General features: G+C 35.0%; 1 protein-coding gene across 3 annotated transcripts in view; it reads right to left on the minus strand.

The window, feature by feature from the left end:
• The window catches only part of Kcnip4 (potassium voltage-gated channel interacting protein 4), a 1,069,170-nt gene that overhangs the window by 467,884 nt on the left and 585,577 nt on the right, over positions 1-15,709 (minus strand). The window lies entirely within an intron of this gene.

Here is a 15,709-nt window from a genome sequence, read left to right on the forward strand (position 1 = left end):
ATTGGAATCAGAATCCCAGTGATCAGAGTATGTGGAGCAAATGAAATGTGTGATTGGATTCTATCAACAGTGTTTCTCATGTACAGAGTAAAGTGCTGTATTAGATACTTACCTGTGTGAAGGATGTCATACCTAATTGCTATGACATAATAATTGGTTGAACAGATAAAAATTAAAATAATGTATAAGAGAGGGCTTCCCAATCTGACTATAAAAATGACAAAATGGGGAGCTCTGTTTACTACTTAGGATAGAGTCCTATGAGACAGAGCAGTTCCTAGAAGTATTTTCACTGAAAAAGGAATCTTTCAAAAATAGTGGGACATTTTATCTTATTTTAATCCTCAGTCAGATTCAGAAGCATTTCTCCTCAACAAAATATTTTCCAGATAATCCCCTAGGGATCTAATGCCTTTGGAAACCTCTGGAAATATCCCCATTCATCAGAGTAGAGGGATGAAGGCAACAGCTGCATCACTGTTATACATTTCATCTGTTATTTAATTTTACTGTGGGCTTTTGAAGAGAAAATGTTAAACTCTTGTATTGGATAAGAGAATTGAGATATAATTTAAACAAGCCACAATAATAATAAAATAATGATGATGATGATGATGATGATAATGTGAATTGAACATAGGTCAAGATCTAGGCTCTAATCTATGCGCTTTAGATTTATTTTTCATGCTCTTTTCACTTTTTCTTCTGTGTGGCAAATCGCATAATACATCTTTCAAAAGTATTCTGCAGGAGGTTAATAGGATGCAAACATTGTTTAGATTAAACAAAAGCAGATTGCTTGGCTTACAAGCTTTCTTAACACGTTTAATATGTTCTGGTGTATTTTGAATTTTAAAAGCCTACACTATAGGGTGTCCATAGATCCATTGCATAGTAATCTTGCCCTCTAAAACATGCTGAACCTTTGAATTCTCCTGTAAACATTTTAGAAATGACCTTTCTTCCAGAAATATTGTACAAATTAGAGAAGAGATACATAAAAATTCTAATGACTTCAGATTTTATTCATGAATGTTGCAATGACTGGAGTTTGCATTTATTTTGGAAATGAGAGGTATAACTGTGAATAGAAATGCTACTATATACATTCACATCAGCACATGTTTACACATCTGAAAAAGAAACCTACACTAAACAAGCCGCCCTATCTCTTATAATCATTACCTACAGGTGAAAAAGAGCATGTGTCCTTATAATGTCTCAATACTGTCATAGTTAAACAATAAACAGTTATGCAAGGCATACCAGGTATACTATCTTACTTACTCATCAGACTGACTCCTTGAAACATTTTATTTAAGATTCATTTATTTATTATATATACAGTGTTCTGCCTATGTATATGCCTGTGGGCCAGAAGAGGGCGCCAGATGTCATTACAGATGGTTTATGAGCTACCCTGTGACTGATGGAGATCGAACTCAGGGCCTCTGGAAGAGCAGCAAGTGCTCTTTACCTGTGAGCCATCTCTCCAACCCCTTTCCCAAAACATTTTTATTTCCATATGGCATAAGAAAGAAGAGCATACACAGTATTCAGCGCTAATTTAAACCTATTTCAGTAAGCTATACAAGAGTTACAAGGACACTCACTATTTCACTTTCCTTCTGAAACATGCTCACCTTCTTCTCCTTTTATGCCTTTATTATTGGAAACTCTAAAAAACTACACTCAATATCAAAAAAAGTTTTAGAAGAAAAATTCTGTCCAAGTTACTAACATGAAAATAGCATTAATAGATGGGTATTTATCTTTCTCAGTTATAATTTACTCATAACCTATTGATGCATCCTCACTAAGCACCAAAAAGTAAGTTTAAATTAAGCATTCTTTCTTCCTGTCTAAAAATGATTGTGTTGTGCTGAGGACAGTATATGACTGATCACCAGAAGCTGAATTTGCCCTAGATATTGCAGGTTTTATTTTGATTCCTGTGGTGGTATTGTGTTCCCCAAAATATTGTGCACCCTAATAAACTTACCTGGGGTCAGAGAACAGAACAGCCACTAGATACAGAGGCCAGAAAATGGTGGCACACATGCCTTTAATCTTATCACTTGGGAGGCAGAGATCCATCCGGATCTCTGTGAGATTAAAGCCACACTGGAAACAGCCAGGCATGGTGACTCACACCTTTAATTCCAGGAAGTGATGGCAGAAAGGTATATAAGATGTGAGGACCAGAAACTAACTGGTTAAGCTTTTAGGCTTTTGAGCAGCAGTTCAGCTGAGATCCATTTGGATGAGGACACAGAGGCTTCCAGTCTAAGGAAACAGGATCAGCTGGGGAATTGGCAAGGTGAGGTAGCTGTGGCTTGTTCTGCTTCTCTGATCTTCCAGCTTTAACCCCAATACCTGGCTTCAGGTTTGTTTTTACTAATAAGACTCTTTAAGATTCATGCTACAGATTCCTGCAAACCCTTTCCAGAAATCTCCCTTGCTACCTAAGACACAAGTGCATCTTTGAGAGGACTAGCCAAGTGAGGCTGTGAACTCGGTGCTGAATCAGAGTGTTTACACCTATAGGAAATAGATTCCTGTAAGCAGATTTAATTCTACAGAGTTTAGCCATGAGTGGGTATGTGGTCAGGCTAGATATACCTAGTCTAAAGTACTTTATTTTAGTGGCTCATCCAGAGTGAGTGCTCTTGGCTGCTGCCAGTACAACTCTGGTCAATGCAGAGCAAGAAAGGCCTGATGGCTCCCTGACTATGAATACATTGGATGTAGAAGGTGTCCTCTTGTACTTTACTACAATTCTATGGGTGATGCTTATACCCATTCACTAACATCAAATACCTATTGATTGAGTCTGGATGAAAAAAGGAGACTGGTCATAAGGCCTGATTTCTTCATGAATAACAATGAGGGAAATGATTTGGGCCTAAGTTCTTTGAAAGTACGTCTATTATCTTATTCAAACTGGCATGAAGTCTAAAGCAGAATTTTTTCCTACCCCAAATTTTTTAATTGGAATCTATAGCAGCCTAACCTATGCTATTATTATTAAAAAATTAGTATTAAAAAAGAAAAATTACCTGAATTGTCCCTAGAGCTAAATTATATAACATAAGTTAAAAGAAAAGGGAAAAAAAAGATGTATGGGAAATGTTGAGGATTCCATTTCAATGAGACATTTAACAGAATCTCTGCACTTCCATGAAGTCTCATTTTACCACTCCTTCCCTTTTAATCTGTTTCCCACATTAAATAATTCCTACCTGAGTTTCGCATGAATGGCTTGAGGGCAGCTGTGAGCTGACTGCTGCTAGGAAAAGAAAATTACTTATGCCCCAAAGTGGGGGAGGTTGAGCACTGCCAGAACAAATAACCCCCTGGTCCTTTCCATCCTTCCTCACAAACCTGCACTCACTCAGATCAAGCTTCTGGTGCAGGGGAAGTGAAGCAAAACACACCAAGGAATGAAAATCGTTTGCTCCTAAAAAAATTTTTTTTTCATAGAAGCTACAGAGGATGAACACAACTTTTAGGTGACTTCCAGCTACCAAATGTCACTTTACAAACCACTGATAACTTCCTTGACATCCCAATATGCATAAACACAGCTCTTCATCTACGCCAGAAACTTTATCTTAAAGCTACAAAGAAGACTTTAATACTCAAGAACTGAGTGTTAGCTCCAAGATGCTACTCCCTGAATTTTCTTGCTTTTAAGGTAAAGATAGACTTAGAAGACTTTAATTTTAAATAACTTTTCTGAAACAAAAATAAAATATTTTTTAAAATTTATTTAAAATGGGTAAATTACTATATTATAAAGTGGTTTTCTTTTCTTGAAAAAAATATGTATTTTATATTGATATAATAATATCAATATAATCCTTTCAAAATTAGCTAATTTTTATATGAATGCATTGGAAAGTATACATGTTCAAAGAAGAAGCAGAAAGTCAGAGTTCAACTGCTCCATTGTATGTACATATTTATTAATGAGAACTATATTGTATATATCATTTTAAAAACTTGTCCTCTTAACTAAAAAAAATTACATTGTAAATATTTTGTCTTTTTAACTTAAAAATTACATTGGAATTTACTTTAGGAAAATTCATCATCTGTTGATTGCTGATTCTGTATCCTGCCACCAAATCCCAATGTTCAGTGGTTCCTAAACTCAGTGTGCTGGATAAATTTTTCATGTGATTGAACACTTTCACACTTTTATGTAGATACTGAGCACACACATTCACTGCTCTGTTTCTGGTGTGGATTTGATGTGGCCAGTGGCTTCAGGGTATAGTAGAATATTATTTTAATGTGTGATACTTTCGTTTATTTTGTATTTGTTTAACTCTGTGAAGCTGTGTTACTGTGCCTGTGTAAAACACCTGATGGTCTAATAACTGGCCAATAACAAGACAGGAGAAAGGATAGGTGGGGCTGGCAGGCAGAGAGAATATATAGAGGTAGAAATCTAGGAGAAGAGATCTAACATCAAGCACCAGAGGAGGAGGACGACTCCAGGGCCCAGACCCCAGCTACACAACAAGCCACAAAGTAAGATTTACAGAAGTAATAGAAAAGGAAAAGCCCAGAGGTAAAAGGTAGTCAGGATAATTTAAGTTAAGGAAAACTGACTAGAAACTAAGACAAGCTAAGGCAGGGCATTCATAATTAAAAATAAGCCTCCATGTGTGATTAATTTGGGAGCTGGGTGGCAGGCCCCCCAAAAGACCAAAGCCCAACAAACAACAATATCAGGATTCTGCTGTTCTGACTTTTCTGCTGTGATGGACTATGCCCTTGAACAGTGAGCCAGAATAGAACCTGTCTTCTCTAAATTTCTTTTGTCAGGGTAGTTTATGAAAGCAAAAGAAAGGAAACTAACACAACACCTTTCTGAAAAACATCTGTGACTTCAAACACAGTCTCACTGCAGAATCAAGCATTTCTATCATGACACATCAGCCTGTGTTTGTCAACATTTTTCAGAGTCCCCCTTGCTGAGAACCGTACTGGCTGCTTTGTGATATTGTGTACCATTGTGGATACACCATAGAGAAATGAGACTTTTCACTCATTTTCATTTGTTCATTCAAACAGATGACACTTTTCCAATCTGGTTCGATTTAATTTTCCATGTCTTTGTCTCTATGATCTGATATGCTGTAGCTATTTTTTTCATATTGGAAACTGAGGCATACTCATGTGCTGAGAAGGCTCTAATTGCCTCAATATTTTTCTATTCTCCAATGTGACTCTGCCTTGTCTTTGAACATGACTAGTAAACTCAATCTTGCTGTAATAGACCCAAGAAAGAACATACTCTATGTGAGTCATAAGAGGCTTCTTTTCAAGGAATAACTACAAATCTCAAATGAGCACTCTGTATTCCTTGGCAATCTTCTCATATTTGCTCTGTAAATTCACTTCCCCCAGGATCGAGTCACACTATTGTATTTTCTTTACCTAAATCATCCATATTCTCCACCTCACAAATGTTTCCTCCTCCTTCTGCTTTGGAATGAGGCAGAAGAAATGTAGTCAGTCAGATTAACATTTTATGAGTGTACCGTTGTGTCCATCGATATTCTCTGCTATCTGACTGACCACAGAATATGACAGTTCTCTTTGTAAACAAAGCCAACTACTCCACTGTATCAGGAATGTCAGCAGTCTTGGTACCACAACACTAGAACAACACGCAGAAGCTCAGTAAATATAGTTCAGTGAATGAAAAGTGAGCATTTGTGGACATTCAAGGTCTTATCTGTTCAAAATGAAAACAAACAGTAGCATGGATATTTATTTATAGAGTTCACCTCAGCAGCATACATCTAGATAACATTTCTGTAATGTAAATGATACTAACCTCATTTCCTCAGTGGCTTCTTACACTGTGACTTAACAGTTAACAGTCATTTCTTACAGCACATATAAACAAGAAGATCCAATCGTTGTCCATTCATCTTATCTGTCTTCACAACAACAATCCACTGAAGCCTGATGAACTGATGTTCAACTTGGGGTCAAGTTAGTTGCTGTAGATCATATTGTAAGTGAGAGGGGAAAGACTCAAGTACATGCCTGTCTGATGGAAAAGTCTCTACTTGCTCTTCTTGGCCATGCTTCAGAAAGGCATTAAGATATCTCATAGATCAAAGCCTAGGAACTGACTGGGCCTGTCCAATAGGGACACTACATGCCCTTTGCAGTCAGCAAAGCATGGAATAGTATATTGTCAAATAAGCACAACCCATTCTGTCAGACTTAAGTCAGGTGGGACTTGAAGTTGAAGAGAGGCATGTGGAAACCTAATGGAAACTTCATATCTAGCAAGACTGGATCTTTTCTTCTCTGTCCAAAGCATGAGTTTTAATCACTGCATAAATGGCAAGATCTTTCAGGATCACAACAGGGACATATCATGGCGGGGGGGGGGAGTTTTGTTTTGTTTTTCTTTTGATTTGAAGAATATATAACTTGAGGAAGTGAGGTTTACAAGAAACAAAAATAAAACCATGCATTTAAAATGTGCATGGTATGGGGTTTTAATACTTATGTTTCAGTGTGAATGGGAAGAGTCTCCAGGCACTACAAAGGTTTTGTTGTTTAAGCTTAAATTGCTTCCAGGTACATCTATTTCAGTTCACTATGTGCTTCTACCTGGGTGACCAGTTCAAGTTGCCTGAGAATCTTTGCTCTCCAAGAAGACAAGCTGGATTCAAATATCAAGTTCATTTCTGAGTATGATATCCCATGCTGGAAACTTTATGAACATACATTCATATGCTTTCTTTTTGGATAAAATTTCAATCATGACTTCCTCATAAATATTGTAGTCACCATGAGTCATACATGCATTCTTGATGACAGTGCATGAAAAATGCTCTACAAAATACTTCTCAAAGTGTCGTTGATGACATTAGCACCTGATGAGATGCCCATTCTTTTCTATTATTCCAGAAATTTCTTTGAGTTGAGCCCTACACTCTATGGGTTTATACTTGCCTGCTGCACGAGTACTATACAATTGGAGTTCTACTGTGTCTTCTTAAACTTCAATGATCTTCAACAACGAGAATAGAGTCTTAATTGACTGCTTAACCACAGGTGTATCCCCAGCCCCCATATTCTGTGACACTGCATTGTGGCCTGCTACTGTTTTCATCTGATACCTTGATTCTATGCACCAGAACATTCCATTACCCATGCTTAAGAATAAGATAATGAGACCAGAAAAGAGCAATAGTATGAAAAAAATCTAAACAATATATTGTTAAGTAAATAAAGAGTCAGCATTTCTATAATTATGGCTAATAGTATTATTCTTACAGAGCTTTGCAAAAATTAGATACTAAAATATGTTAAATGCTTAGTTCCTCACCTAGAATATAATTATTTTTATATCATAGATGATGTAGTTATTATGGTATCTAAGCTTTTAAACAGTGTTGTGATTTCTAATGAGTCAATTAACCTTCCTGGGTCTCAATTTATGCATAAAATGAGGAAGGTTAGGCAACAATTCCATAAATCTTGTTAGTTCCATAAATTATGTTTTAATATAAATAGCAGAGGAAGTAAATGTATTATTCTCATATCAATTTGGAATATGCCCAATTTAGATACTTATCACTGAAATTCATATGTGAGAGAGGAGAAGCTACTTAAAGGGAAGCAATAGGTTTTCCTTTTGTAAAAGTCATATTTTCACCCACATTCTCCTGATACTTTCACCATGGCAAATACCCAAGAAAGGGAATTTGGCTTTTCAAAATCTCTTCTCTAGATAGGTCATATTAAGACACTTGATACATTTTCTAATGATGTAATTAAAATTTGTATTTTATACCATGGTGTTGAAACTGCCTGTTAAAAATGAAGACAAGATCCGCTTCCACTCTGTGATAGGCAGATGACCAGACTTTACTTAATAAAGATGATTTTGGACATGAGCACCTCATAAAGATCAGTAAAGGTCAGACACTTGTTCCAGATAAAGGGAGTTTGACAGGAGACAATGATTCCACATCCTGACAAATGTCTGCCAGTGAGGTATCACAGAAAAGGCTCCATACAAGGACTTCAGCTGTTAGCCACTATAGAAAACCTGATACCAGGGACTAAACAGAAGCTACAATAGCTGTCTAGAGATGACATAAACTCACTACATCAGTGGCTTCCCAGGATCTAAAATAAATCCCTGAGACTTGCAATGGTTCAGTATGGCATGACCTTAACTACAAATGCATTGCTCCTACCTCTTCCCTGCAAGCCTACAATGCTCCAACTAACTGCACTCTCAGCTCCTCAGTACAGAAATCCCTAACTAGCTGACAGTTCTTAAACTGTTCAGGCCTGTTGCCTGGAATCCTTGTCAGAGGTTTTCTTCTGTATCTCAGAAATTCACTTCTTTCAAGCATTTTCATACAAGCTAGTTTACCGTAATGCCTTTATTCTATTACTCTGTCACAGAGCCATATTTCTTCTTCTTATGATCATCTACATTTTTCTTTATTAAATATTAGATTACATATATATTCACTTATCTTTTATTGTTTCCTCAAATGCATATTTAAAAGAGCTAGAAATGTTTGCTACTGTGAGTTAAATGTGTTAAGAATAACATATGGACCATTGTATAGACATGTATTAAGCAAATGAGTAAATAAATTAACGACTTTGCCTCTGGTACATTTTTTTATAGCTAGTACCTTGACATTTATTAGATGGCATTGAAAGAAAAGAGGTCTCACCTGCTTTGCTTACAACTATACTCTTGTCTCCAGGTTGAATATTAGAGGTGACATCTTAAAGTTTCTCAACTAATGATCTTACACACATATTATGAAAGGGTCTTATACTTGTTTGAAGAAAGGTAGTGAATTATGTCTTTGATGACAGAAGCAGACATCGAAACTTATTTTAAGCTCAATGCAGTTAAACATCAACAATGTTCCATTAGCAACCATCCTTCAGACAAAGTTAACTTTGTTTTGAATCATTGAATCTCACATGCATAGCTCTTACTTCCTTGGCAATCAAAGAGTGTAGCTTCTGGTTTCAAATGAGTGTTTGCCTCTGTTGTTTGGATGGAAAGGTAAGGTGTCTGTCTATAATGGAAAGACACAAATAATTTATTATAATTGTAGGCAGACTTCTAATACATATAAATACCAACTCATCTCAAGCCACGTAAGAACAGTTAGAAGTGGAGTGACAATTTCAACTTAAGATAAAAGGAAACTGAGGTAATGAAGATCGTGGTTTGTACTCAAGGACATAATGCTACATGTGTTAGAGCTGGTACTATATTATTAATGATGTAATTGTCTTGGGTTTAGAGTCTGTGCTTTGAGCATTTGAATTCCATGGCTTCTATCTAAATAAGAACTAAAACATACAATTGATATATTAGGAACAAGGTTTGTCTTGATGATAAGCCCCCAGACCTATCCAAATGCTTTCTAAAGGCATGGCTCCAACAGCATGTTTAATGGCAGTGATTTGTTTGTTTGTTTGTTTGTGTTGGGAATGAGAACAAGGCCCCCATTCATGCTAGGCAAGTGCTCTACCACAGAGGTATACCACAAGCTATTGTTTTGCTTTAGACAGATGTCACAATGTATATAATTCAAGCTGGTTGGGAACTCACTATGTAGATAGGATGGGTGCATATTTGTCTACTACTGAGGAGAGTATAGACGTGTATCATCATACCTTTGAATTTTGAATAAGGATATAAAAGTGGGTCCCCGTGAAATTATGACATCAGAGCAAACTGGTGAGCTCTCCGATTTTTAATAATTAGGGTAATGAGCATTAAGAATGATGGTATGAGTATATCCATTTGGAATTTAATCTTGACATTATAGAACTTCATTCCCTGGGCCACTAACTATGCATACTATCATGCAGTAATTAATATCTACTATAAAACTTAAATAGACAAATCCTAATGATGTAAAACACTTCAGTTTATGGTTGACAAATTCAGCTCAAAACTCTCTATACTGCATCTGTATCTAATGAGGATGATACACTGGCAAACAACATCACTGTCATCAGATCACTAGAATGCCAGACTTCAGAATGATCGGTCCACTAGAAGAACAGAAAAGCTTCAATTATGATAAGGATTTTATAGAATTTAGATCATGCTTAAAGTTGATCTGAGTATAATTCATTCTATTTTTCTTTAAAGAAAGTAGTACTGATGAAAACAGGCATTTCCATCTCTCTAGAACTCAGTTTCCTCATATATGGAATGATTGATTTGATTCAGGTAATTTCTGATTCCATTCTGTGCAGCCTTGATAAGTCAAAGCTTCAGTTGTGTAAATTGCAGATACACCTTCCCTTATTTTACCTTCTTCTTCATAGTTTCAATTGGTTATCATAGCTATGCTTTCAAAATGCATAAAGCTGTATGCAAAAAAAACCCAACAACGTGTAAGATGTATAGGAAAATTCTGTAGAGAATGATTGTATCACATATGACTATTATTTATTTTTGTTGTAGTTGAAGTATTTACTCTCTGTAGCCTAATGAATGCTACTTGGATCAACGGCACTATTATAACTCTGAAACTAATCTAGACATTTTGCTATTCCCTTGTGATCTTAAGCACATTCTCATTCTGCCTAAGTCTTCAGCTAGCCTTCTACAAAATAGAAACACCTGAATTCTTGCATATTTGACAGCAAGAGTTGGGAAAGGCATCTGCAGCCTCCTTTAATCCTGTTTGCAAGTTCTTTTATTATTATTATTATTATTATTATTATTATTATTTATTTTACAATACTATTCAGTCTACATAATAGCCACAGATTCCCTTGTTCTCTCACTTCCTGCCCCCCTCCTCTTCCCCCCAGCACACCTCCCATTCCCACCTCCTCCAGATCAAGGTCTCCCCCCGAGGACTGGGATCTACCTGATAGACTCAGTCCAGGCAGGTCCAGTCCCCTCCTCCCAAATTGAGCCAAGCGTCCCTGCATAAGTCCCAGCTGTTTGCAAGTTCTTAACTGAAGTTGGTTTTCATTCCATACTTTGTTCTGTCCCAGGTAGCTAGAAACACATGTGTTTCTTTTTGTTTTTGTTTTGTTTGTTTTTTTAAATAGAGACTAGAATAAATATTTTCCATGGACAACTGTCCCAATCAGAAACCCAAACTCAAATGAGGCTATGTTCATCTCCTAGTCAGTTTTGGGTGCATTTACTTTAGAATGCTACTTACTACCATATGCATCATTGTGTTATAGATGCCAATGTGCCAATCAACCTACTCTATATGTCTCAAATTCTTTCATTAAAGTATCTCCACACTGGATGCAAGAAGCATCTCACACTGAGTTTCCTCTTTTCTCAAGAATGACAAGCCACTTGTCTCCATTAATCTTTCTGTCATTCTCAAACAAAGAAAGATAGTCAGGCATCAGTTTTAGGATGGGCATTCATACTACTTCTGCCTCTATTTTTATCCAATAACATATAAATGTTTTATTTATTTGATAAGACAAACTTTAGAAGCTTCTTTATGGCATGTTTAATCTAGCACATTGTATTAAACAAAGGTTTGTAGAGTCTGGCTACTATGGATACCTGATCTAACATCTTATCCCTCTCACAAGATTATTGCCATCATAACATATTGTGTAGTATATTAGGATTATAAAATAGGATTTGGAATTTGATGTTCTGAGTTTGAATTTCAATTTTACAAGTTATGGGCTCATTCACTCTTAGCTACCATTTTTTCTCATATCTAAGATGAGAACACTTACTTCATAGAACTGAAATGAAATCAAACACATTATAAAATTAATATGCCTAAACTATAGTATTAATATTCCTACATTATACTAGTACATTTTTTATTTAACATTAGCCTACTTTTCTTGTAATTCTCAGTAAAACAAGGTATTAAAATTATTTGTGATAATTTTATAGGATATATAAATATAGTGGAATGTAAATATATCCATAAGGAGGTCAAATAATAGTTTAAAAACCCAGGATGAAGAAAAATTGAAATTGTTATCTTAATTCATACAAAATGACTCTACATCCTCTAGGTGTAACCTCTGAGTGCACTATTTTTTTTTGTCCATTAGTCTACTTTAGGTATTAATGTTTTAATAATACAGAAATATTCACTATAAGGGGGTCACTAAAATGTCAAATGTTGAAAATATCCCTTAATTCCATTCCCATATGGCATTAAAAAGTAGTATGTAAAAGTATTCAAGGACTTTTATTTTCATAAATGTTGCAGTTTAGAAAGGACTTTTCTCAGATAATACATGAAAACACCTTTGGTTTCTCATTACATTTTTGGAAGCAGGTTGCTAGGATTTTTAAAAATTTCTTCTTCATGAGTTTCAATTAACAGTTTCAAGTGGGAATAATATCCTCCCACCCCAATCACCCCAGTCTGTCATGTGATCACCAGTAAGCATGATGGTGCTCATGGACAGATAGTATGGATTTGTAGTTGGTCCAAAACCACAGATCTACCACCACACTTGTCAAGAGCAGCATGGAAGAACTAATGACTTACTTTTCATAAGTCTATCCTTGAATATATGCTACTATTTAATACTTATTACTCATATCTTTTAAATAAAGCAAAGTGAGTAAATACAAAAAAAGAAGCTTTATGCTGATTTTAAAGGGGATACAAATTATGAGTTTATCTGTCTTTTTGTAAGAGAGTGACTATGAGCATTCTTTTCTAGTTGATTTTAATACATTTTTAAATTGCTCTCTACTGTAGCTTGATATGAGGGTTGTTCTTTCTTCATTCAGTAATACTTTATCATCATTTTGAATGTATTTGGTTGAAATGTAGATATTTTCACAGCCCAGTACAGCATACAGAGATAATGAAATAGCTGTGCCATTAAAATTTTGATTCAATTTTTCTCTGGAATGAGGTAACAGAAAACTACTTCATTTTTTATGGCTGGAGAAGAGGCAATTTGTGTTGTGAAATTTTAGTTATATTCCAAATTCTCATAGCTCTGGAATTTCCTAAACTATTCAACTAGTGCAAAGAACAATCAATATAAAAAAGGAGCCACTGACTTTATCTTTTACCCTTAAAACTTTGCTCAAATCAGCACTATTGTTTCATATGCATACCAGTCTGATGTTAATATTACTTTTATTTTTTAAATTTATTTATTTTATCTTTATGGGTGTTTTGTTTGAATATATGTCTGTGTGTCCTGTACTCAAGGAGGCCAGAAAAGGGTGTCAGATACCCTGTAACTGGAGTTACAGATGATTGTAGACACCAAGTGGATACTGGGAATCTAATCTAGGAAGATTAGTTAATATTCTAAACTCCTGAGCTATCTCTTTGGCTAACATTATTTCATTAAAAAGGAGTCTTATTGAAGTTTACCTAAATTACAAAATATAAGTATAATACAATATGCCTATTTGTTACTAAAATTCTACATAAATTTTGAGAAATGATGAGAATTTGCCTGAAATAATGGCTTGAAATATCAAAATCTAGAAATATAGGAACATATATTTCTCTGTTCTCTGAAAATGCAATAAACTTCCCTGGGGTATGATGAATTAGCCTACCACATAAAAAAAGGAAGATTAGTCTAACGGCTACATTGTTTACCTATTACAACATAGGCCATTGCTACTCTGTCTTGAAAAGAATATATGTTATATAAATTATCAATCTGTAGTTACCTGGTAGACCTATAGAATTTATGAAATAGAAAGTTTCATGGAGATTTTCAAGCCCAACTTTCTCATCTTAAATTGAGAGTGGTAAACTTGACTTATAAGTAGAAAGTCAGAAGATAACAGAGGAGACATAAACATCACTACTTTGACTATTGTTTATCAAATGAATTAATTTTACCTGGCAGATACCAATCTTTTTGCTTGAAAATACGTGATGGGTCTACATAGAGCATCATGTGTGTAAATGTATCATATATAGACTCAGACAGAAGAACATTGGGTATTCAATGGTACCATCCCCAGTTTCCCCCAAGAAATGGAAACCTAAAGCACTTGGAAAGAAGCAAATACAAATTCTTTAAACTTTTATATTAACAATTTTATTCTAAAGTACATTTATTAGACATAGATTGAAAATAAGATATGCTATATAAATGTTGTATTTTCTCTGCCCTCCAGAATGCAACCTAATAGATATCATTCATAATATTAATAAATTCAAACCAAATTATGAGTGAGGCCCACACTATAGAACAGTTGCAAAGTGAAATGAAAAGTTTTAACCATTTAGCGTTACCTTTAGAAAAATCATCCTTGAATTTTAACCAAGTTCAATTTTCCCTACTTAGTCTCAAGTTCCTTTATAGGGCATGTCTACAAATAGAAATAAGAATGACAAAACAAGTCCGTATCCTCCAACTAGGACGTGTGGGATGCTGGGAAAGGAACTCCTGTGGGGAAAGAGATCTGAATGAAATGAGTATCAGTGTTTCCTTGTTTGTATGAAGGTTTCAGGACATGGGCAAATTGTTACTTTGATGTTAAATGCTGTTTATTCTCTTCATTAATTAAACTTAGGCTGTAACTCTAGAGTATGTGTGCCAACTATACAACAAGCTATATAATCAACTTATTTATATCATATCTCCACAAATTAATTTGTATATTTTTAGAAAGTTTTTTGACTCTTAAATTGACATTGAAATAAGTCTAATAAATATTTCAGCTATAAAAGACACCATTTCTTTGCACATCCCCTAACTTTTACATACTATGTATAATTCCACTTTGGTATGGTTATGAACATTTTACCATTTTAAAATACTTCTGAACAAATACCAAAAATCAGATTCATAGTGACATTTAGAAGAAATCAAATTCTCTCTGCAGTGTTAATACAATGTTAACAATAATACTAACAATACAATATAAAATTCAAGACAGAAACTGTCCATGCTGATCAGTACAGACTTGAATTTAAGTAATAATGGAAAAGAATACTGAATACTTTCACAGAGATTAGCAGCCCTTAGGTGGAACAACCCTAAGTTATTATCTGACAGGTGATATTTATGCTCCTGAAACAAATAACTCTAACACTAGAGTAGGCATCATACAAAACCCAGAATGAATACCCTTAACATAAGAGTGTAAAGAAGGACCACACCTCTAGCATAAAAGAAGATGTAACCAATCCATCCAAAGAGCTAGAAATTCTGATAGTGTTCTATGAAGCTTGATCTCTCAAAGAGAAGAAAGCATAAAATCCACCACATCAAAATCGGACGTCTCAGTCATAACCATCAGGTAAAATTACAGTAATGCACAAAGAAGCCAAAAAAAGTTACTAGTTTCATGAAAATATACAAAATCAAGTCAATTTTAAAGACATTGATCATTTCCAAAATTTAGGGGTTTTCCTCACTTTGAAACTACCAAATATTTCCTTCAGAAAGAGCCACAATATGCACTCTGCAAAGTTCCATTAAAATTACTTTAATAAACCTTGCTTTCCACTCCCTCCTCCTCCCAATGAGTTATAAATGTAGGTTTCTGGTAACCTACATCAGAGTGACACACTTACTTTAATTTGATGTTTGCTATTTGTAAAAATAATCACATTTAAGTCACATTGTGGCAGCCTTTCTGAGAGGATTAGATTAGCTGAAGATATAAAGACGTTGCTAACGTTCTTTATGTTTACTCAAGTTTAAAACTTCAAGTGAGAAT

The sequence above is a fragment of the Peromyscus maniculatus genome, chromosome 10, assembly GCF_049852395.1.
Source record: "Peromyscus maniculatus bairdii isolate BWxNUB_F1_BW_parent chromosome 10, HU_Pman_BW_mat_3.1, whole genome shotgun sequence".
Taxonomy (NCBI): Eukaryota; Metazoa; Chordata; class Mammalia; order Rodentia; family Cricetidae; genus Peromyscus; species Peromyscus maniculatus.